Source organism: Schistocerca serialis, chromosome 2, assembly GCF_023864345.2.
Source record: "Schistocerca serialis cubense isolate TAMUIC-IGC-003099 chromosome 2, iqSchSeri2.2, whole genome shotgun sequence".
NCBI lineage: Eukaryota > Metazoa > Arthropoda > Insecta > Orthoptera > Acrididae > Schistocerca > Schistocerca serialis.
Genome location: NC_064639.1, coordinates 93,907,446 through 93,929,861, shown reverse-complemented (window position 1 = coordinate 93,929,861; position 22,416 = coordinate 93,907,446). Strand labels below are relative to the sequence as shown.

Sequence of the window (22,416 nt, the reverse complement as noted above, 5' to 3'; positions counted from 1 at the left end):
TTTCCAGCCCAAATCCTGTATCATTTCTGTGGCACTCTCTCCCATACTTCGCGATAATACAAAACGCTGCCTTCTTTTGAATTTTTTTGATGTATTCCGTCAGCCCTGTATGGTGAGGATCCCACACTACGCAGAGTATTCTAAAAGAGGACGGACAAGCGTAGTGTAGGCAGTCTCCTTAGCAGGTCTGTTACATTTTCTAAGTGTCCTACCAATAAAACGCATTCTTTGGTTAGCCTTCCCCACAACATTTCCTATGTGTTCTTTCCAATTTACGTTGTTCGTAACTGCAATACCTAGGTAATCGAGATCTTTGTCAGTGATCCGCTGTTTGCTTTTACCATCGGTAAAGTAGCCAATAGATTAGTACCACTCGGAGAATCGTGCTAAACTCTGATTCTGTTCCCTACCACTCTCTTGATTTCTACAGATTTTCTTTCCATGCATCAGTCCCGTCCATCTCCTCATCGGAGTGACACTGGCGCACTACCTCAGCGTGTACGGTTACTGGACCGGCAAATGGCCTGGCAAACTCCTGCAATGTGGAAAAAAAACAAAAACTGAGTGATGTTTTCACACATGGAATTTAGTAAATTAATCTGATATGTGTCATGCAATATCCACAGAGAACTGATGGCGAAAAATAGCGAAGGCACAGATAGGTGGGACGAAAGAAAACGGTGGTGAGAATAAACGGTTGCCATGCGGAAGATGAGGTTCTCTTTCCAGGTACTGCCGGGGATTTTCCGTTGGTACACTGGTATGGTGTTCACTGAGCCTCGTGATGCAAGTTGTTGAGCTACGGGCTACTTGATTCAGAAACGGAGGGTCCCAGGTCCATAAAGTCGACAAAAGGGCCCTGAGAGTGGTGGGCTGGCCACACGGCCCTCCACGCCGCATCTGCAGGACGACACATGCCACAGGATGACGCGCCGACCGGTCGACATCCCTTGGACCTTCAGTCTGGACGAGGAGCTCCATTTATACATTAGATAAGTCAGATCTCGATGTCTCCCTGTATGGAGCTAAGTTTGCTACAGGAAATTTATCACCGACATTTGAGTAGGGGCAGTTGCGTAATACCGTAAAGAGGGTGAAAGGGGCGCTTGAGACACTTATGAAGTTTGTAAACGTATTACTGCCGATAGCTGATACGGATCCACTGTCGTAAACAGACGTGCAGTACGCCAGTTAATGTGCTTCGCGGGCCGCGTATATCAAAGGGCGCGTTTATTCCGCTCGTGGACATTGAGTGGATCTTGGTGTGATGCTACGAATTCTTCGACAATAGCTCGAAGAAACGTTCGGCGTCCTTTTATTATACCTAACTTGACAGATCGGCAGCGTTTGCGGCGACCGCAGACGTCGGTGCGATGTCGCCGCTTCGCCAGAGGCATCCGATTACACTCAGTAACTCTAGGCTGACAGGCAGGGGGCGTCCCGGTCACTCCAGATCATTCGTGATTCGGCGCAAGTCCAAGAGGTGGTGCTTCGTACACAGCCAGAGGTCGCCGCTGGCGGTGAGCCAGATCGCTGGTCGATCATCAGCGATCGGCTTGTTATCTTTGGCGCGTCTCCGGGCATGAGCATCTTTGCGTTTTCGGCTGGGGCGCGCGGGACGGCGAGAGGCAGTGGGTTTGGGCCGGTCGGTGAGACTGGCGGAGTTGTGGCTCGGGCGTAAGCACATGTGTGATGTCTGTTACGCTGGGGCTGTTTGCTAATCGTGAAACTCCTGCGACGGTTACTGGCTGCCTGGAAGGCATTTCATATAAACTGCACCTAGCCTCGCAGTGAGAGGGGAGTCCGGAGTTGGTGTTGGTCTAGATGTTTGTACAAATTGAGGTGCCTGTGTGTGAAGCACTGCATGGGCCTGTTGGTTGCTTCGTCCTTCTGGCAGCCACCGCAAGCGGATGTTCGGCCGGAATGTCTACAGTATTTTGGTGAGCATGGTGTGAACAAGTTCTCGTAGGATGTGCTCCCAGCCTCTTAGCCTGTGTTATTTGTGGGTGCCGACCCCTTGTCTGTTACTGCTTCCCGGTGTCCTGTAAGATTTCACAGCAAAACTGTGTTCTTGTGGCATTCTGTGTTTCTGGCTCAGCCGCCGCCTAGACAGGGGAAAGATTTGTGCCCCAACTGAAAGGGGGGGGGGGGGTTCGATTAGACATCTTTTGGAATTCCTTAATGCTGTAATTTAGACATATAAAAATAATTGTTCTTTCAGAATAAGCGCATGTTTCTTTGGGACACTGCAGTTCAAACAGGAGTGGCGTAATGTTAATGAGTATTTGTTATTCGTCAAATGAAGTGTATTTAATGTCTTCCTGTTTTCTAGTGCACGCAGCTGTGTTATTGAACTCATTTTGAAATGTTCTCTCGGGTGAATGACTGCTCCCCACTTCAGTGTATTCTTTTGAGTAGTATTGTAAGGTTTTTTGGATATTTGTCAGTGGGGTGTATTGTGTCAATTTTGTTTTTCTCTTTCTTTTGAATTACGGTGAATTGTTTGTCTGGTTATTGGCGTAACTCGCACTTCACGCACTAAATCAGCTGACATTGAAATTGTTTTTTTATTCCTGTTTAATGTCAGGTAGATTCAAATGTAACTTCATTTATGTTATTTGAAATAAATGTTTTGGACTGACCTTAATGAATTATGTGCAATCGAACTAAGGGAGCCAGTCCTTCATTAGTGCTTAACAGTGGCACGTGGTTCGGGTTGTGAGTCCCGTGGTCGCGCCAGACGGCAACTCCCATGATGGAGCAAACTGTTAGCTCTCTATCCTCTTTACACTGAGGTGACAAATGTTATGGGATACAGATGCGCACACATGCATATGGTTGTAGTACCGTGTACACAAGACATAAAAGGGCAGTGCAGTGTCGGTGTTGTCAGTTGCACTCAGGCGATTCATGTGAAAAGGTTTCCGATGTGATTATGGCCGCACCACGGCAGTTAACAGACTTTGATAGCGGAATCGTACTTGGAGCTAGACGTATGGGACATTCCATTTCGCAAATGGTTGGCGAATTCAATATCCCGAGAGCCACAATGCCAAGAGTGTGTCGGGAATACCAAAGTTCAAGTATTACCTTTCACCAAGGGCACCACAGTGGCCGAGTGACTGACAGCCTTCACTTAACGACCGACAGCAACGGCGTTTTCCTAGAGTTGTCACCGCTAACATACAAGCAACACTACGTGAAATAACGATAGAAATCAATGTGGGACATACAATGAAAGCGTCCGATACAATGAACGTGTCCCTTAGGACAGTGCGGCGAGATTGGGCGTTAATGGGCTGTGGCACCAGACCGACGCGACTGCCTTTGCTAACAGCACGGCATCACATGCAGCGCCTCTTCTGAGGTCGTGACTGCCTCAGATGGACCCTAGACGACTGGAAAGTCGTGGTCCGGTCACATGAGACCGGATTTCAATTTGTTGGATCTGACGGTAGGGTTCGAGTGTGTCGCACACCAGACGAAGCCATAGACTTAAGTTATCAACAAGGCACTGTGCACGCTGGCTGCGGCTCCATAATGGTGTAGACTATGTTTTCATGGAATGGACTGGGTCCTCTGGTCCAAATGAACCGACCATTGACTCAAAATGGTTATGTTTGGCAACTTGGAAACCATCTGCACTCATTTACGGATTTCAAGTTCCCAAGCAATACAACTGTGCGAGGTGCCGGAGATAGCAGTGTATTTAACACTAAATTCTTCTAGAATTTTCATGTGTAAATGATGCTCTAAGCCCCCCCTTATTCTAACTCCGACTTTTGCTGTTGCACATGGGTTAAGAAGAAACGCGAACTGACTGTAATCGACCCTGCAAGTGGAGTAGAAAAGAGTTTGGCACCTGCAATAATGTAATTTGTCAGAAATTAATTAAATAAAGGAAAGTTTCATTAACGTAGTGAGAAATGAAAGGTTTGCTCTACTGATTAACAGAATGAAAATTCTGTCCAAAATAACAATTTGATTTATTATGACTAAACTCAAAATAATAAACAAAACACATCAAACATTTACAATACTTCAAATTGGATCAAATTGGATACTCAAATAAATGCTGTGTAGGTGAGAAGGTGAAGTTGTCCATAAACTAGATTGTGATATTTATGACGAAGTAGTATGTGGAGCCAATTCCTTGCAACTCCAATCTTAAGAGAAACACACAGCCAACCCAACATTAATTGCTGCTACAGTAGTGAGAACTCAGACAATGAACACCCAAGACAGAACAAAGTTAGAAAAAGACGAACAGGCGCGCTCTGCTGAGCTCTGATTGTCACCTAGGAAAATCCCTATCTGCCGGTGCTGCGGACATACATTACCAAACTGTTTTCTTAACTGCAAGGACACGATCTGGCGTTCCGGAGATGATCGCTGGTTGCTTCGACGTCCCGTCGTGGTGATGATAATGTCGCGAGTATAGCCCGAAACAAATTATCCTGGTCTGGTTGTTCCAGACTAAAGACTTCCTAGCGATACAAATGCGCCACTGAGGGAGACGAAGAAGGCTCCCCACACAATCACTGATGGTACAGTGATTGGTTTTAACAAGTGAAGTCACACAGTAACTACGATACAGTCAACTTTAGCCAAAACTGCTCAAGACAGACAACATTTGCCGCTTGTACGCAGAACGCTCAATTGCCAACTGTACTCGGAAAGTTACGTTGAAGTCGAAACTTCAGCAACTTTGTCAAACAGTTACAATTAAATAAAAGTATATTAGACAGCCAACGAAAGGCGGGCTGTCCAGAGCGGCGAGAGCTCAGTCTTGTAACCTACTCCGACCGAAAGGCGAGAGCCGACTACCGCAAGAGCACCCGTACAAACCGAACACAGAAAATTCCCGCCCCCACGACAGTGGTCGTCGTTAAACGTTTCAATCAGCAACTCGAAAACCGGCGGAAAATTCCACTCTAATGCCGAAGCACAACCATTCCACCAATGGAGATTCTTGGCGCCAATTTCTGCGCCGATTTTGCTACGTCACGGAGCTATGCCCTGAGCAAGCCAATCACAGTTACGATTTTGCAGAAAACGCGGGAATTTTCCCGCCAGGACTGCCTGGCAACACAAGTCATTCCCACGCCTCGATGGTAGCCCGCCAGAAAGTGTTTTCGCTAAGTTTCTGCGAAGTAACGGAATCTCTAGCCCCGCCACTCCCTCAGGCCCCTGCAGGAGCGTCTCCGCCGCTATTATGACAATGTCGGCGTCTGGAAAGCATTGACTCGACTCCCTCACACCCGTCGCCTTAACCCTTTCAAGATCAGCAGAGCCCACCTGTCACTCGACCACCCAGGTGACGAGAGATGCTGCGTGGGAAGTCTGCGTGTGAAGGAATAGCAAATTTTCACTGCATGCAATTAGGGAGGAAAATCGAATTTCTTAGAGTAAGATAGAAATATGTGAGGGGGTTTCTGCCACCTCTCAGCTGTTCCAGTACAACTAGAGTGAAGAGCAATCTCAACAATTCGGGCGAATAATTTGACCACCCAGATCACCTGACATTAATCCCATAGAACATTTACGGTTGTAATCGAAAGGTCAGTTTGTGTACAAAATCCTTCAGCGCCAAAACGTACGATATTATGACGGCTGCAGATGCAGCACGGCTCGGTATTTCTGCAGGGGACGTCCAACAACTTGAGTCCATGCTACGTCGAATCATTGCACTACACTGGACAAAAGGAGATCCGATACTATATTAGGAGGCATCCCATGACTTTTGGCTCCTCAGTAAGTCAGTGCACGCAGAAATCGAATGGAAGACACTGAGAAGTCGCACCAAAGATAAGGCCAATCTTGGAAGACTTCCTGACCCCAGTACCACGAATGTCAGTTACTAGAAGCAATAACTCAGAAGCGAGGACAGATCTCTGAGGCAAATCATTATAAATAAAACAGAAGTAGTTCAGTATTCATGTTGCCAGCTTTTACTGCCTGTAAATATTGGAAACAGTCAAATGTAAATTTTACACACGAATCTGTGTGTCATTGCGTTTGCAGTCTAACAAGCTACCTTATATGCTCCGCCTACTAGTGGATATCCAATGGCCGCCGATTCCGGATGTCTGTCTGACCGTATCTTCAGGTATTGGCCATCTATTGCCATTACCAATGTTGTGTATTTCAGCCGTAACGACAGATTTTCTTATTGGCACAACATGGAAATACGGATAAGTCTTCATCGCACAGTTCTTCATTAAGTGTTGCGCGCTACGAAATTTTATCATCAGAGAGAAATTTCGAAACGCGTAACGCTTAATACCCATTTGTGCGATCAAGACTTTTCCGTATGTCCGAGTTGTGCCAAATCTGAATGGTTGCCTGCCTCTAACACGGATCAAGTAACGGGGCTTTTCTTACTGCAGCCAGTGTCACGCCAAGTAGCTGAGTCGATTACCTCAGGCTCCAGACCCGGTGATAAGTTGGCCGATCGTGACCTGCAGTGGGGCAGCACTAGGAGCCGCCGACATAGTTGTTTAATTTCATTAGGAAATTGCGCAGATTAATGGCAGGGGGACGAGGTGTGTAAGCTAATGTTCCGGATTTTCCTGAAGTCTTCCTTGTTCGCTCTTATAGCAGTAAATGAGAGTGCCTAACTTTAACTTAACATCTCTTATAATTCTTGAACAGTGCCGCGCTAAAATTATAAAATTTCCGCCAGTCTTACTTAAGTAATGTCGGCTCCGTATAAAGCTAAAATCTAAAATTACTGTCTGTTGTCGCGTTAAAAAAAGTGGAAACAAAATTTGGAACGTAAAATATATGTGGTATCGATAGCTACGATGCCACGGCGTAGGTGCAAGTTCATAGGTTGCCACTACGAGACCGACACCTACGACAGCGCCCTCTAGCAGGCACTGTCCAGATCTACGAGCTCCGCTCCAGATTCTACCCATTTGATTTCGAGGAGCAGACCTAGCAACATTGTTTTTACTTCATAGGGGGCCATTACAGACTTTGTTACTTCAATAATAGTTTGTCCTACTACTAGTGGCTATTAACGTTGATGTCTATTCAGTTGCACCTACGGGCTCTTCAGTGTAAAGGTACGTATGTCATTGACTAATATTCTCTATTAAATGTACTTTCACGTAAAACGCTGTACCGAGAATCTTACCTCACCTGCTCCTGCTCACTTCCTACATTCGGCCTACCCATTCAGTTTACAGGAGCACACCCAAGCGCCGCCTTCCAGGCGGGATACAAAAAAATATATATTGACAATACTGCAGAAGTGTTCGTTTTATTTGAGGGAATAATTTGAATAACTTCTCTTGTTTATCGAAGGAAGTGTCCGCCAAATTCAAGCTTGGGACTCTTATGGGAATAATCTACCTATTATTTTCTCTTTGCTTTTTTCCTATAATTATAAAAATTTTATTTCATTAATTTTCGGTAAAAGAGTTAGGTAGGGAGATGTACACGACAGAGCAACCGTTATTAACAGTGTTTTTACTTTCAGAGAGTAACTGTAAGCAATTGTTGTATTTCTGTGGGTTATATCCAGTGCCGAGGAGAGGGATGCATTCGTGTGTCGCACCTCAAAGGATACAAAATTTGTGTCTGTCTACCGTGTCTTCCTTCGTCGTCGTCGTTGTTGCCGTGAAGCACCGTTACACCAAGTGGAAAGGCGCGTCGATCTTAGAGCATGAGATATGGTAACCTTAAGTCACTGACAACACACAACGGTCACGGTAGCACCTGATTCCAGAATAGCTGCAGTAGTTAGGATCTACGAACTACGCCCTCTTGACCGGGTCCCCAAAACTAAACTCGTAACGAGATCCCTTCGAAGCAAATTGTCATAACGATCGTCTATAAAGGCTTCGTACAAAAATAAGAAATGTTACAGTTTATGGAATAATAACAGATACGACCAAACTGTCTTGTTTCTTCTGTTTTATTTAACGTAACTTTGTTCACAGTTTTATTTCGCGTTCACCACTCATTCACACTCTGATGTGGAGTATTTGCGAGTGCCTGAAACCTAACTCCCAAGTTCCATCGAAACCCTTTGATGAACAGTTTTGGTTGCTTGACACCAACAGTCAATGAAAATGATACAGTTTTTCTCCTTTTCATAAATTGGAGCCCGCTTTCAGCGATATAATAAAAAAAAAAAAAACGGTCTCAATACCGCGTCCCTCGTGAGATGCGTATAGATTTATCCCGGAATTGACAGCCCTGTAGGTGTACTCAATTTAATGACCACACTTCGCTATCCGCGATTTGATGTAGCTAAATGTCCTTTTGCTACTCTGATTGTATACCGTAGTTATTTAAAACTCGCCCCTATATTTTTTCACCACGCACAATTAGCACTTCTTTACTTATTTATTTCTAAGAGTAAACGAAAAAAATGACGCCGTATCATCGGCTTCGTCGATATAGAGCAAAACAACTCTATATGCCCAATTTTACCTCTTCTTATAGGATCGGCGACCTTACTCATTAATTTACTACATATTATTTCAAATAACACTAAACAGGTATCGCCGTTATATTTTAATTGTATTCAAAAGCATGTTATTATTATTATGACCGACCAAATCGTAACAAATCGCGCGGCGTGCGTTTTTAACGATAGCTTTACACTCGCCCAGCCTTTGTTCATGCAATATTATATATAAATAAACAGACAGGACCGAAAGATCGATCTCTCTACCGTAACCAATAGAGGCAAATACGCTATTCAAGTTCCGTTCCATCTATCTTGACTCGTATTGTTACATCTGAATAGTCATGAAATTATTTCATAAACTAAGAGTGACTGACGGGATGAAAAATTTTCTTTTAGGCGTATTCTCAACGAACGGGTACTCCGGCTATCGATAGGCATGCGACAGCATGCGAAACCTAATATCTTCCAAAACGCCGCACATAAAAATGGGATTTTACCAAGGCCCATACCTCCTGTCCCATTGGTGTCAGAAGGGTAGAATCAAGTGTTTCGGTAGCCCTTGGGATAGGGACCGCCTTCACACTCAACAAAAGGATAGTCTTACTGTAACTATCCTACAGTACAGGGTCAAAGTCCGAATATTACATATTTCTTCCAACTTCGGCAAATGGAGGAAATCGGCCGGTTCTTTTCGCATTGAGGGGCTTATCCAACTCTCACATAGTTCATATACGGTACCTGAGAAAGCCCGAAAACATGGTTTTTAGGTACGAAAACTGAGCTACGGGTTCCGAAGAAACCGATCTCAAATACCCTTGAAAATCATTCTGTTGTCATTACCGGTTTCTGCGATACAGCGCATCAAAGTTGTCTTATTAGTATACGTAAAGTACGCACATAATATCCGCTGTGAGGCGAAAACAGAGTTTATAAAGTGAAGCAGCACGGAGAAATATGCTGTAACGTTGTAAACTACGAAAATTATACTGACCCAGAAAACTCTTCTTCTATGAGTGACAAGCCTTGCTGCGCAGGGAGAAGAAGAGAACCGAAGGAAAAATCCTCTCTTGGAGCACAAAAAAGGCGAGTATAGGAAAAGAAATCCACTGCTGCACAGCTACACTATTGATGACAAACAGCTTGAGACAGCGCCTGCCGTAAAATATGTAGGTTCAAATTTCTAAATCAATGATTCAAATGGCTCTGAGCACTATGGAACTTAACTTCTGAGATCATCAGTCCCCGAGAACTTAGAACTACTTAAACCTAACTAACCTAAGGACATCACACACATCCATACCCGAGGCAGGATTCGAACCTATGACCTGAGCGAACGCGTGGTTCCAGACTGTAGCGCCTAGAACCACTCGGCCACTCCAGCCGGCTTCAAGTTTCTAGAGCGACCGTATTGGAATGACCATATAAAACCGATAGTGGGAAAAGCAGACACCAGACATATTCATCGGGAGAATTTTAAGGAAATGTAACTCAACCACGATGGCAGTGGCTCATGAGGCGCTTGATCGCCCGATTCTTGAGTGTTGTTCATCTATCTGGGTCTGATAGAGGAGATGGAGAAGATCCAACGGAGAGCGGCGCGTTTCCTCACAGGATGTTTAGCTGGAGAGAGAGCGTTACGGAGATGCTAAACATACTCGACTGGCAGACGCTACAAGAGAGGCGTTGTGCATCACGGATAGATATACTATAGAAATTTCGGACAGCACTTTTCAGGAGGAGTTGGACAACATATTACTTTTCCCACATACATCTCGCGTATTGACCACGAGCAGAAAATTCGAGAAATCAGAGCCAGTACAGAGGTTTACTGACAATCATTCTCCCACGCACTATTCGCGAGTGGAACAGGGTTGGAGGGATCAGATAGTGGTACCGGAAGTACCCTCCGCCACACACCATTCGATGGCTTGCGGAATATGATGTAGATGTAGCGTTTGTTAGGAGTCTCTGACTGGAAAGTGGGGTACCTGCTGCCTCATTCTACCCTCCTCATCATGTTTAAAAGTTTTCCCAAAAATTTTGGCATGCGAACATAGTTGCGCTTTTTTATGTTTAGAGAGAAGGAGGTAGTGGCAGAGGGAAAGAGACGAAAAAGTAAGGAATTTTGCAAGGTAGTACACATTGGCAACGGTATAGAAAGAGCGAAGAAGAGAATGACACTGTATGACAATGAGAGGGACAGTTGTAGTGGATCATGACCGACAACGACAAAATGGTGCTAGCAAACAGTGATGGATGCAGTGTCAGTGGGAGACGGATAAAGAGAAGGAGAAAGTGGAAGGTGTGTGAGAGCCAGTGATAATGAGTTGCAGTGTCTATGGCAATGACAACGAGAAAGAGAACTGTAGTGAAAATGAGAAGATACAGCAGCTGTGGCAAGGAATGAAAGTTGCAGTAAGTGAGAGAGAGCAACAGAGACAGTAGGAGGAGGCAGTATTAGTAGGGCTAAACGAAGGAGATTGTGGCTGTGAGAAAGAAGTCAGCGACAGTTAGATTGCCTCGAAGAGGTAATAACAATGAGCTGGGCTGACTGAGTGAGTGAGTATGGTCAAGAGGGAGTGGGTGGATATCAGTGGCTTACAGCGATGTACTAGTGGGTGTGACAGAGTTATAGTTAGGGGAGGTAGTGGGAGTGAAGGGTGAGCTGCATGTTAAAAAGAGTGCAAATATATTCGCATGCCAAAATTTTTGGGAAAATGTGATGAGGAAGGCAAAATGAGGCAGCTGCCAACCCACTTTTAAGGAAGAGGTTAAGGAAACATAAAGATAAATATATTACGATGGTGGAATAATGTGTTCATTAGACGTATGCTTTTCATACGTGCAGCTTTCGCTTCAGGTCATCAATATCACACTCCTCCTATTTCCATTCCGCTACGTGTATGCTCGAGTAGGCTCACCCGTGAGCTCCCGTACTCGAGTCACGAGTTGATTCCCTGCCCCTCTCCGGAGCAACTACTAAGGTTCCGAGTAACGAACGAACTGGACGCGCGTTCCGATCGCCTTCACCAGGTAGACGGTGGAGCACACGGTGCTGGTAATTCAATGATGGTCAACACGTTTCACTTAACGATACGTCCTATTTCTTCACGCAGGTAGAGTACCACTGCAACTAGGTGGGATTCCTGGAACAGCGTGGCGCCGCTTTGGAGGCGGCTCCCACCTTTAGAGGCGTGGCGGTCGTCGTACTGGAAGGTGACCGCGGCCACAACACGGAACACAGCCCTCTGAGTGCGCGCGCGCGCCCCAGGGCACCCGTTGGTGTGAATTCATTATCACAAGTCGCTGCACCCATTGCTGAGCACCACGAATCACAGCTTTCCATCCCTAACGGTAACCACTCTTCCTAAGAGCCTGCTGAAAAGATAGCTGGAGACCTTATCGATTTGGTATGTCAACCTGCTCGCTGGTCTCCTCCACGGTCCCGTGTCGTCGATCTTTCCTTGCATAATTATTTTCTCTACACTATGAACAACGGCTTGGAGAATATTTGGTTGACACCTGATGAAAGGCACTTACTGAGTTGCGCGGCAATGAACACATTATTTCTTCTTTCTGTCGATTTTATGAGCAGCACCAGCACCAAAGCTCAACTGCATCGGGCACTACTTGTGTCTGGCCTTAAACGTCCGTATCTCACATCCAGAAAAGAACACGATAAACACTAGTCTTTCAACGGGCCGGACCTTTGTACAGTTTGTCATCGCTCTGAATTTTCAGATGTTGCTGAACTTCTTCATAGCCGCTCGTCACAGCTTGACCCGTCCTCTTATCTTCCCAACTTCCAGTTTCGTGGAATGTTAACACACGATAGATGAAAGAACACTTGGCTTTCAGTTAGTTTAATCGTCCTGCGATTTGGACCCCATGTTCCTCGATTGGTTATAGTGAATTCTGACTTCCTAAGATTCCATTCCATAGAATAAGGACCATTACATTTGTTAGTAACTCAATAAGTTCATGTTTACTGCTGGCCGAATGTATAGTATCATCAGCAAATCATAGGCTGTTCATGGTTCTTATACCAATTCAGATGCTTATAGCCTTGTGGTATCGGCCGCTATCCGGCCGGCCACACCCCCGTCAGTTACGCCCCCGTGTTTCCTACAGCCGCCACCGCGTCACAAGGGCTTTTCCACGAATGATTACGGGGCTGCCAATGACATGCAAATAGCACTGGGTGTTGTGTTGTCCTCATCATCGTTTCATCCTTATCACCGGCGTGCGAGTCGTCCAATTTGGCGTCGAATGAAATAAGACTTGCACTTGGCGGCCGGACTTCTCCAAAAGGATGCCATTCGCTCATTCCATTTTTATCCTCTCTCCAGAGGTCCAGCGGCGGGTGTACTTGAGTTCAAACATTCAAGCAGTGACCCCCATTTCCTGTGTTTGCCGCTCGGGGTAGCCGCTCGAACTGAAGCGTCTTGCCACAGTTCGCGTGGCTGCCCCCGTAGCAGGTTCGAGTCCTCCCCCTGGCACGGGTGTCGCGTTGTCCTTAGCGTAAGTTAGTTTACGTTAGATTAAGTAGTGTGTAAGCTTATGGGCCGGTGACTTCAGCAGTTAGATCCCAGAAGGTCTAAGATTGTACCTGTGGTCTAGGGGTAGCGTCTTCGAGTCATAATCAAAACGTCTTCTGTCCCGGGTTCGATCCCCGCCACTGCCTAAATTTTGATAAATAATCGGCATTGGCAGACGAAGACTTCCGGCATAAGAAGTCAGCCTCATTCTGCCAACGGCCTTGTCAAAGAGGGTGGAGGAGCGGATAGAGGTTCAGGGCACGCTCTTGTTCTAGGGGTGAGAAATTGCCCTAAAGGTTGAAGAATCAGCAATGATCAACGACATGAGAATGCAGAAGGGAATGGAAACCACTGCATTAAAAAGACGTAACGTGTATCTATAGGACATGTGGCCTGTAATTGAAGAAGTGTCATGATGATCTCTCCATTGGCAAAAGATTCCGAAATAGTCCCCCATTCGGATCTCCGGGAGGGGACTGCCAAGGGGGAGGTTACCGTGAGAAAAAGATTGAACAATCTACGAAAGGATAACGTTCTACGAGTCGGGGCGAAAATGTCAGAAGCTTGAACGTGGTAGGGAAACTAGAAAATCTGAAAAGGGAAATGCAAAGGCTCAATCTAGATAGAGTAGGGGTCAGTGAAGTGAAGTGGAAGGAAGACAAGGATTTCTGGTCAGATGAGTATCGGGTAATATCAACAGCAGCAGAATATGGTATAACAGGTGTAGGATTCGTTATGAATAGGAAGGTAGGGCAGAGGGTGTGTTACTGTGAACAGTTCAGTGACCAGGTTGTTCTAATCAGAATCGACAGCACACCAACACCGACAACGATAGTTCAGGTATACATGCCGACGTCGCAAGCTGAAGATGAACAGATTGAGACAGTGTATGAGGATGTTGAAAGGGTAATGCAGTATGTAAAGGGGGACGAAAATCTAATAGTCATGGGCGACTGGAATGCAGTTGTAGGGGAAGGAGTAGAAGAAAAGGTTACAGGAGAATATGGGCTTGGGACAAGGATTGAAAGAGGAGAAAGACTAATTGGGTTCTGTAACAAGTTTCAGCTAGTAATAGCGAATACCCTGTTCAAGAATCACAAGAGGAGGAGGTATACTTGGAAAAGGCCGGGAGATACGGGAAGATTTCAATTAAATTACATCATGGTCAGACAGAGATTCCGAAATCAGATACTGGATTGTAAGGCGTACCCAGGAGCAGATATAGACTCAGATCACAATATAGTAGTGATGAAGAGTAGGCTGAAGTTCAAGACATTAGTCAGGAAGAATCAATACGCAAAGAAGTGGGATACGGAAGTACTAAGGAATGACGAGATACAATTGAAGTTCTCTAACGCTATAGATACAGCAGTAAGGAATAGCGCAGTAGGTAGTAGGCAGTACAATTGAAGAGGAATGGACATCTCTAAAAAGGGCCATCACAGAAGTTGGGAAGGAAAACATAGGTACAAAGAAGGTAGCTGCGAAGAAACCATCGGTAACAGAAGAAATACCTCAGTTGATTGATGAAAGGAGGAAGTACAAACATGTTCCGGGAAAATCAGGAAGACAGAAATACAAGTCGCTGAGGAATGAAATAAATAGGAAGTGCAGGGAAGCTAAGACGAAATGGCTGCAGGAAAAATGTGAAGACATCGAAAAAGATATGATTGTCGGAAGGACAGACTCAGCATACAGGAAAGTCAAAACAACCTTTGGTGACATTAAAAGCAACGGTGGTAACTTTAAGAGTGCAACAGGAATTCCACTGTTAAATGCAGAGGAGAGAGCAGATAGGTGGAAAGAATACATTGAAAGCCTCTATGAGGGTGAAGATATGTCTGATGTGATAAAAGAAGAAACAGGAGTCGATTTAGAAGAGATAGGGGATCCTGTATTAGAATCGGATTTTAAAAGAGCTTTGGAGGACTTACGGTCAAATAAGGCAGAAGGAATAGGTAACTTTTCATCAGAATTTCTAAAATCATTGGGGGAAGTGGCAACAAAACGACTATTCACGTTGGTGTGTAGAATATATGAGTCTGGCGATATACCATCTGACTTTCGGAAAAGCATCATCCACACAATTCCGAAGACGGCAAGAGCTGACAAGTGCGAGAATTATCGCACAATCAGCTTAACAGCTCATGCATCGAAGCTGCTTACAAGAATAATATACAGAAGAATGGAAAAGAAAATTGAGAATGCGCTAGGTGACGATCAGTTTGGCTTTAGGAAAAGTAAAGGGACGAGAAAAGCAATTCTGACGTTACGGCTAATAATGGAAGCAAGGCTAAAGAAAAATCAAGACACTTTCATAGAAGTTGTCGACCTGGAAAAAGCGTTCGACGATATAAAATTTTGCAAGCTGTTCGAGATTCTGAAACAAGTAGGGGTAAGCTATAGGGAGAGACGGGTCATATACAATATGTACAACAACCAAGAGGGAATAATAAGAGGGGACGATCAAGAACGAAGTGCTCGTATTAAGAAGGGTGTAAGACAAGGCTGTAGCCTTTCGTCCCTACTCTTCAATCTGATCGAGGAAGCAATGATGGAAATAAAAGAAAGGTTCAGGAGTGGAATTAAAATACAAGGTGAAAGGATATCAATGATACGATTCGCTGATGACATTGCTATCGTGAGTGAAAGTGAAGAAGAATTAAATGATCTGCTGAACGGAATGGACAGTCTAATGAGTACACAGTATGGTTTGAGAGTAAATCGGAGAAAGACGAAGGTAATGAGAAGTAGTAGAAATGAGAACAGCGAGACACTTAACATCAGGATTGATGGTCACGAAATCAATGAAGTTAAGGAATTCTGCTACCTAGGCAGTAAAATAACCAATGACGGACGGAGCAAGGAGGACATCAAAAGCAGACTCGTTATGGCAAAAAAGGCATTTCTGGCCAAGAGAAGTCTACTAATATCAAATACCAGCCTCAATTTGAGGAAGAAATTTCTGATGATGTACGTCTGGAGTACAGCATTGTATGGTAGTGAAACATGGACTGTGGGAAAACCGGAACAGAAGAGAATCGAAGCATTTGAGATGTGGTGCTATAGACGAATGTTGAAAATTAGGTGGACTGATAAGGTAAGGAATGAGGAGGTTCTACGCAGAATCGGAGAGGAAAGGAATATGTGGAAAACACTGATAAGGAGAAGGGGCAGGATGATAGGATATCTGCTAAGACATGAGGGAATGACTTCCATGGTACTAGAGGGAGCTGTAGAGGGCAAAAACTGTAGAGGAAGGCAGAGATTGGAATACGTCAAGCTAATAATTTAGGACGTAGGTTGTAAGTGCTACTCTGAGATGAAGAGGTTAGCACAGGAAAGGAATTCTTGGCGGGCCGCATCAAACCAGTCAGTAGATCAGTAGACTGATGACCAAAAAAAAAGTCTAAAGCGCTGCAGTCATGGACTGTGCCGCTGGTCCAGGCTGAGGTTCGAGTCCTCCCTCGGGCATGGGTGTGTGTGTTTGTCCTTAGGATAATGTAGGTTAAGTAGTGTGTAGGCTTAGGGACTGATGACCTTAGCCGTTATGTCCCATAAGATTTCACACACACACACCACACACACACACACACACACACACACACACACACACACACACACACACACACACAAATTTCCAAAATTTCCTGGGTTTCCCAGTTCAACAACATTTACAGACTTTCATAGTGGTCAGGGCTCCGCCTCTCCTGACTAGCGATCGTATTGAAGAGTGACAGACCTATAAATCCTTTCTATCTGTACCTCTTTATACATTCAAATCTAGTGTTAGCAACTGACACTGTAAATTCAGAAAGAAAGTTGTGTATTTGATACTAGATGTACAATAAATTAATATCTGAACTCTCTGTTCGTGAATCTCATCTGTTTCTCGCTCCTGTGTGCACTAAAGAACGACGCAGCATGCGAAGGACGACATAAGAAGTCTGACCAGCAGGAGATATCCTAATGACATATGTTGCACACTTGGCCGCATGGGTCGCAACCTTGTCTGACACCTTTTAATAGAATGAAGAAATCACACGTGGCAGCACTTGTCTTCACAACTGGGAGATCATTGTTGTAGATACTTCTGAGCAATTCCCTGAAGTGTCGTGGGACACAAAACTCTGCAAGAAACTGCTGCAACTTTTCCAGACAAGAATGTCAAAGGCTTTCCTTTCGTCACGGGATCAGATGAAAACGGGAACTCAGAACTCTCTTGATTTCTCAGTTATTTGTCGTATGCTGACGACCTGTCCCCGAGTTCATTTTTCTTCAGCAAAACCTGTTTGTTTTGTGGATATATGAGCCTGAATGTAGGGCTTCAAACGCACAGAAAAGAACAGGATGTTGTAATGTTGTAACAACGTGGATAATTCTTCTTAGTGTCGCCTACTATCCAAAGGAAGTGGATGTGACCTTTAAAATGAAATGCTGATTACTCGTAGTTTAGACGAGCCGACACGTACTTAGTTCACAATAAAAAACGTACGTTGAAAGGAGGGAATTTTAAGGTAGACAACGATTTATTTACAGGTGGGTGCGTGGAAGCGTTCATGAAAAACTGCGTTACTGACAATAACTTACCGTGTACTTGTAAATTTACAGCGATGACATGGAAACTACAGATAATGACGGGGCAGAATTCACAACTTTTTGCGAAAACTCTGTCTTGCGAAGAAATTACTTGGGTTTCTAAGGTTTCTTCTCTTACGGCTAGTCCGAATATCGATATCTACATACGAGTCCAGAGAACACTGTGGTCCGCTAGTCGTAGCAATCAGTAAAACTACATCTCTGGTCACAACGCTGTATTTCTTTGCACGGCGGACAGTACGAGTCGGTCTGACGATATTAGGGCGAGTAGTGAATGGTTGAAGAGGTCGACAGTGAGACATTTATTTTGAGACCATTCGCCTATTAAGGATAAGAAACTTACTCAAGCCAAATAATTAAAGGTTCAATCTGCCACTGCGCCAACGCCCGGTGTCGATGGTCACGTGCCATTTCAGTCCTAGTTGCCGATGTCTTGGTGTTGACATTGGCACACACATGGGAGGTCGCCTGCGGACGCCCATCATTAGGAGTGTTCGGTGCACTGTATGTTCAGAACCCACTTTACTCCGCCCAGCATCAAAGTCTGGTGTTATATCCGTAACAGCTCACCGCCTGTACTGTTTCACCTGTTTATCCAGGCTACGACGGCCGACGTATGTATTGAGGGGTGGCCGCCATTTACCACGACGTCCAGACATCGTAGCCAGCCGAAGAGGCCGTGCAGTTCTGGGCGCTACAGTCTGGAACCGAGCGACCGCTACGGGCGCAGGTTCGAATCCTGCCTCGGGCATGGATGTGTGTGATGTCCTTAGGTTGACCTCAGAAGTTAAGTCGCATAGTGCTCAGAGCCATTTGAACCATTTGAACCATCCAAACGCCGTTTCACCGCGTCTTTCGTCACCTTCTGGAGACACTAATCACAGCATTTCTCGAACGCCAGACGATTCGTGGAGTTGCCGAAACGGTCGTGCTGGGCCTCCGGACCATCAAATCAGCCCACGGAAAAACACAGATAGATCGGGTGCCTTCCCCATTCTACACACAGCCAGCACGCTCATTGATACTACATGCTCCGTGTGTGTGTCTGACTAGTAGTCATTCGTCGTCAGGTGACGCTGGTATCGCCTACTTGGGTTTATATTGATAGCAAGTCGGTGGTCATAATGCTCTGGCTGAGCAGTGTATTTCATAAACGTTAAATAATTTAGTGTGGGCGGAGCGATAGTGTTGTAAGACAGGAAGCGAAAACCGTGAATGGTGAAGGTCAAGTTCCGAATGTTGTGCGAGTGTATCTCATTAACCACTCCCCGTTACGTCGTGCAGCTCTCTCACTCGTCGGACGTGTAGACGTGACGACCTGCTGTGCGTCTGAGCGCTGGCGTCCACGTGCCGCCCGTCCTCTCCCTGCAGCCAATCGCGGCCACTTGTCGCAATCAGGGACCCTGCTGTCTCACTCACAGCTGAAGCCGCAAGCGCCACGCACCTCTCTGTCGTCGAGGGCCGTACACGGCTCACCACTTACGTGTGTCATTCCTACAGCCGCAGTACTATCAAGGAACCTCTTTAATGTATAGGGTGAGTCATCTAACATTACCGCTGGATATATTTCGTAAACCACATCAAATTCTGACGAACCGCTTCCACAGACCGAACGTGAGGAGAGGCCTAGTGTAATTGTTTCACACAAACCATACAAAAATGCACGGAAGTACGTTTTTTAACACAAACCTACGTTTTTTAAAAATGGAACCACGTTAGTTTTGTTAGCACATCTGAACATATAAACAAATACGTAATCAGTGCCGTTTGTTGCATTGTAAAATGTTAATTACACCCGGAGATATTGTAACCTAAAGTTGACGCTTGAAACCTCCGACGTTCAGTTGCGTGTTGTAACAAACACGGGCCACGGTCGGCGACCAGCGTCTGCAGGGACATGTTTACGATGACGGCCGTGTTTACGAGTGTGGCTGTAGTGCACTGTTGTGGTTTGGTCTAGCTTTTGCAGCGTCCGCACATAGCGCTTGCTGCTATTGTTATGCTGCATTCGTCTCCGCACGCGGACCGACTGTAGTACACCGTGTTACCAGACGTCTGTGATAGTGTAGTGTTGTAGGAACTGTGACTGTGGTGTCACCGCCAGACACCACACTTGCTAGGTGGTAGCTTAAATCGGCCGCGGTCCATTTAGTACATGTCGGACCCGCGTGTCGCCACTGTGTGATCGCAGACCGAGCGCCACCACAAGGCAGGTCTCGAGATACGGGATAGGACTCGCCCCAGTTGTACGACGACTTTGCTAGCGACTACACTGACGAAGCCTTTCTCTTATTTGCCGAGAGACAGTTAGAATAGCCTTCAGCTAAGTCCATGGCTACGACCTAGCAAGGCGCCATTAGCCTTACATACTTTGATAGTATCGTATGCAATGTCTTAACAAGAAGAACGATGTACACAACAAGGATAAATAAAAGATAAGTATTCGAGGAGCTGCATACTTTTCTTATGAGAATTCACTACTTGTCCTGTTCCAGAATTCACGCCCGTCTGCTTTAGATAGCTTCCATTTCGGCCTCCTCTATCTACAAGATGTTGGCACATTTACCAACACATCAGTGACCATGGTGTATTCGAACTCTGAAAAGGCGGAGATGATACTCATCTATGGCGAGTGTCGACGAAATGCAGCTGAAGCCGGCAGGGTGTATGCAGAACGGTACCCGGACAGAGAGCATCCAACGTGCCGCACATTGCAAAACATCTACCGCCAACTGTATGCAACAGGTATGGTCGTAGCACGCAAACGGGTCCGTAACAGGCCCGTCACAGGAGAAGCTGGTGCAGTTGGTGTGTTAGCTGCTGTTGCCATGAACCCACACATGAGTACACGGGACATTGCGAGAGCCGGTGGACTGAGTCAAAGTAGTGTCATGCGCGTACTGCATCGTCAGACAAATAGAGCGACTGCGACCGTGGACTGCAAATGTATGGTGCGGAATCATTGGCGACCACCTCATTGGTCCTCACTTCATTGCAGGGGCCCAAAAAGCTGCAACATACATCGCGTTTCTACAGAATGATCTGTCAACGTTGCTCGAAAATGTCCCACTGGAAACGCGTCGACGTATGTGGTATCAGCATGACGGTGCACCTGCACATTCAGCAATTAACACTAAGCTGACCCTTGACAGGACGTTCGACGGGCGTTTCATAGGACGTGGAGGACGCATAAATTGGCCAGCCCGTTCTCCTGATCTTACACCTCTGGACTTCTTTCTGTGGGGTACGTTAAAGGAGAATGTAGACCGTGATGTGCCTACAACAACCCCAGAGGATATGAAACAACGTATTGTGGCAGCCTGCGGCGACATTACACCACATGTACTGCTGCGTGTACGACATTCATTACGCCAGAGATTGCAATTGTGTGCAGCAAATAATGGCCACTACATTGAACATCTATTGGCCTGACATGTCGGGACACACTCTATTCCACTCCGTAATTGAAAACGGAAACCACGTGTGTACGTGTACCTCACCCCTCATGGTAATGTACATGTGCGTCAGTGAAAAAGACCAATAAAAAGGTATTAGCATGTGGACGTAATGTGCTGTTCCAGTCTCTTCTGTACCTAAGGTCCATCACCGTTCCCTTTGGATCCCTACGTAATTCGGTGCTCTCCGATACACACGATCGAACAACGGAAGAATGGTACTCAAGCGTCAACTTTAGGTTACAATATCACCGGATGTAATTAACATTTTACAATGCAACAAACGGCACTGATTACGTATTTGTTTATATATTCAGATGTGCTAACAAAACTAACGGGGTTCCATTTTTAAAAGAAACGTAGGTTTGTGTTAAAAAACATACTTCCGTGCATTTTTTATGGTTTGCATTAACCAATTACACTAGCCTCTCTCCTCACGTTCGGTCTGTGGAATCGATTCGTCAGTATTTGATGTGGTTTACGAAATATATCCAGCGGTTATGTTAGGTGACTCACCCTGTATATATAAAACTCTTGAAGACGATGTCTCGGAAGGCCAATAACGTTTACGGCATTCGACGCTGCTCATATTATATTATCTACCATGAATCCACAGTATTGACTGCTATTGGCAACAGGTAGCGGGAATGAAGGTATCCAATGGTGAGCACAGCATGAGGCTAAGAAGGATAGCTGAACTGTTTAGTAGACGAGTAACTCACAACAGTGCTACAGTACTAGTAGCAAAGAAATTGCACCGATAAACAAAGCAAACATTACATTATATCTACAAAAACTGTTACCGAAGTTAACATTTCGTCAGAAATGAGTCCAAAGAATTTCGCAGAGTGAAAAAGAAGTAGCAGATGAAATACCGGCGTTTTTGCAAGATGAGTAAATGGGATATGTTGTATCGTATAAGCTCGACTGTGCGGACAGTGTACCTGACGAATACAATGATGACGACAGGTGCTTTAACAAGTGAAAGTGGTACTGGGACAGGTGTCGAGCCATGGTTCATCATCCTCATCGGACAGCGAGTCAAATTCCACCTCCACTGAACCGTAGTAAAGGACTGAACATAATTACATACTTGGAAGATAATCCATAGCAAAATAAAATAAAATAAAATAAAAAAATAAAGCAATTTTGAACAGATTTCAAATGAGACCGCAGCAGTATGACCGTGTAGTGCAAAAGAAAAACTACAGATATTTAAGGAAGCACAAGGCGACCTCATTACGAAAACTATTGTTTGCTCGTTTCAAGGTTGCTCGACACAATTTTACATGATACGCATAAGAGTGACCTACTACGTAATGCACACCAAACAGCGCGTGACAGATATTACAGACATTTCAAGGGAAACAAGATGGTTGCATAACTTCAGACAGTCCTA

At 45.2% G+C, this 22,416-nt stretch overlaps 1 protein-coding gene across 1 annotated transcript in view; it reads left to right on the top strand.

Annotated features, from left to right (window-relative positions):
• Nucleotides 1–22,416, top strand: part of LOC126455747 (uncharacterized) — a 120,268-nt gene that overhangs the window by 79,189 nt on the left and 18,663 nt on the right. The window lies entirely within an intron of this gene.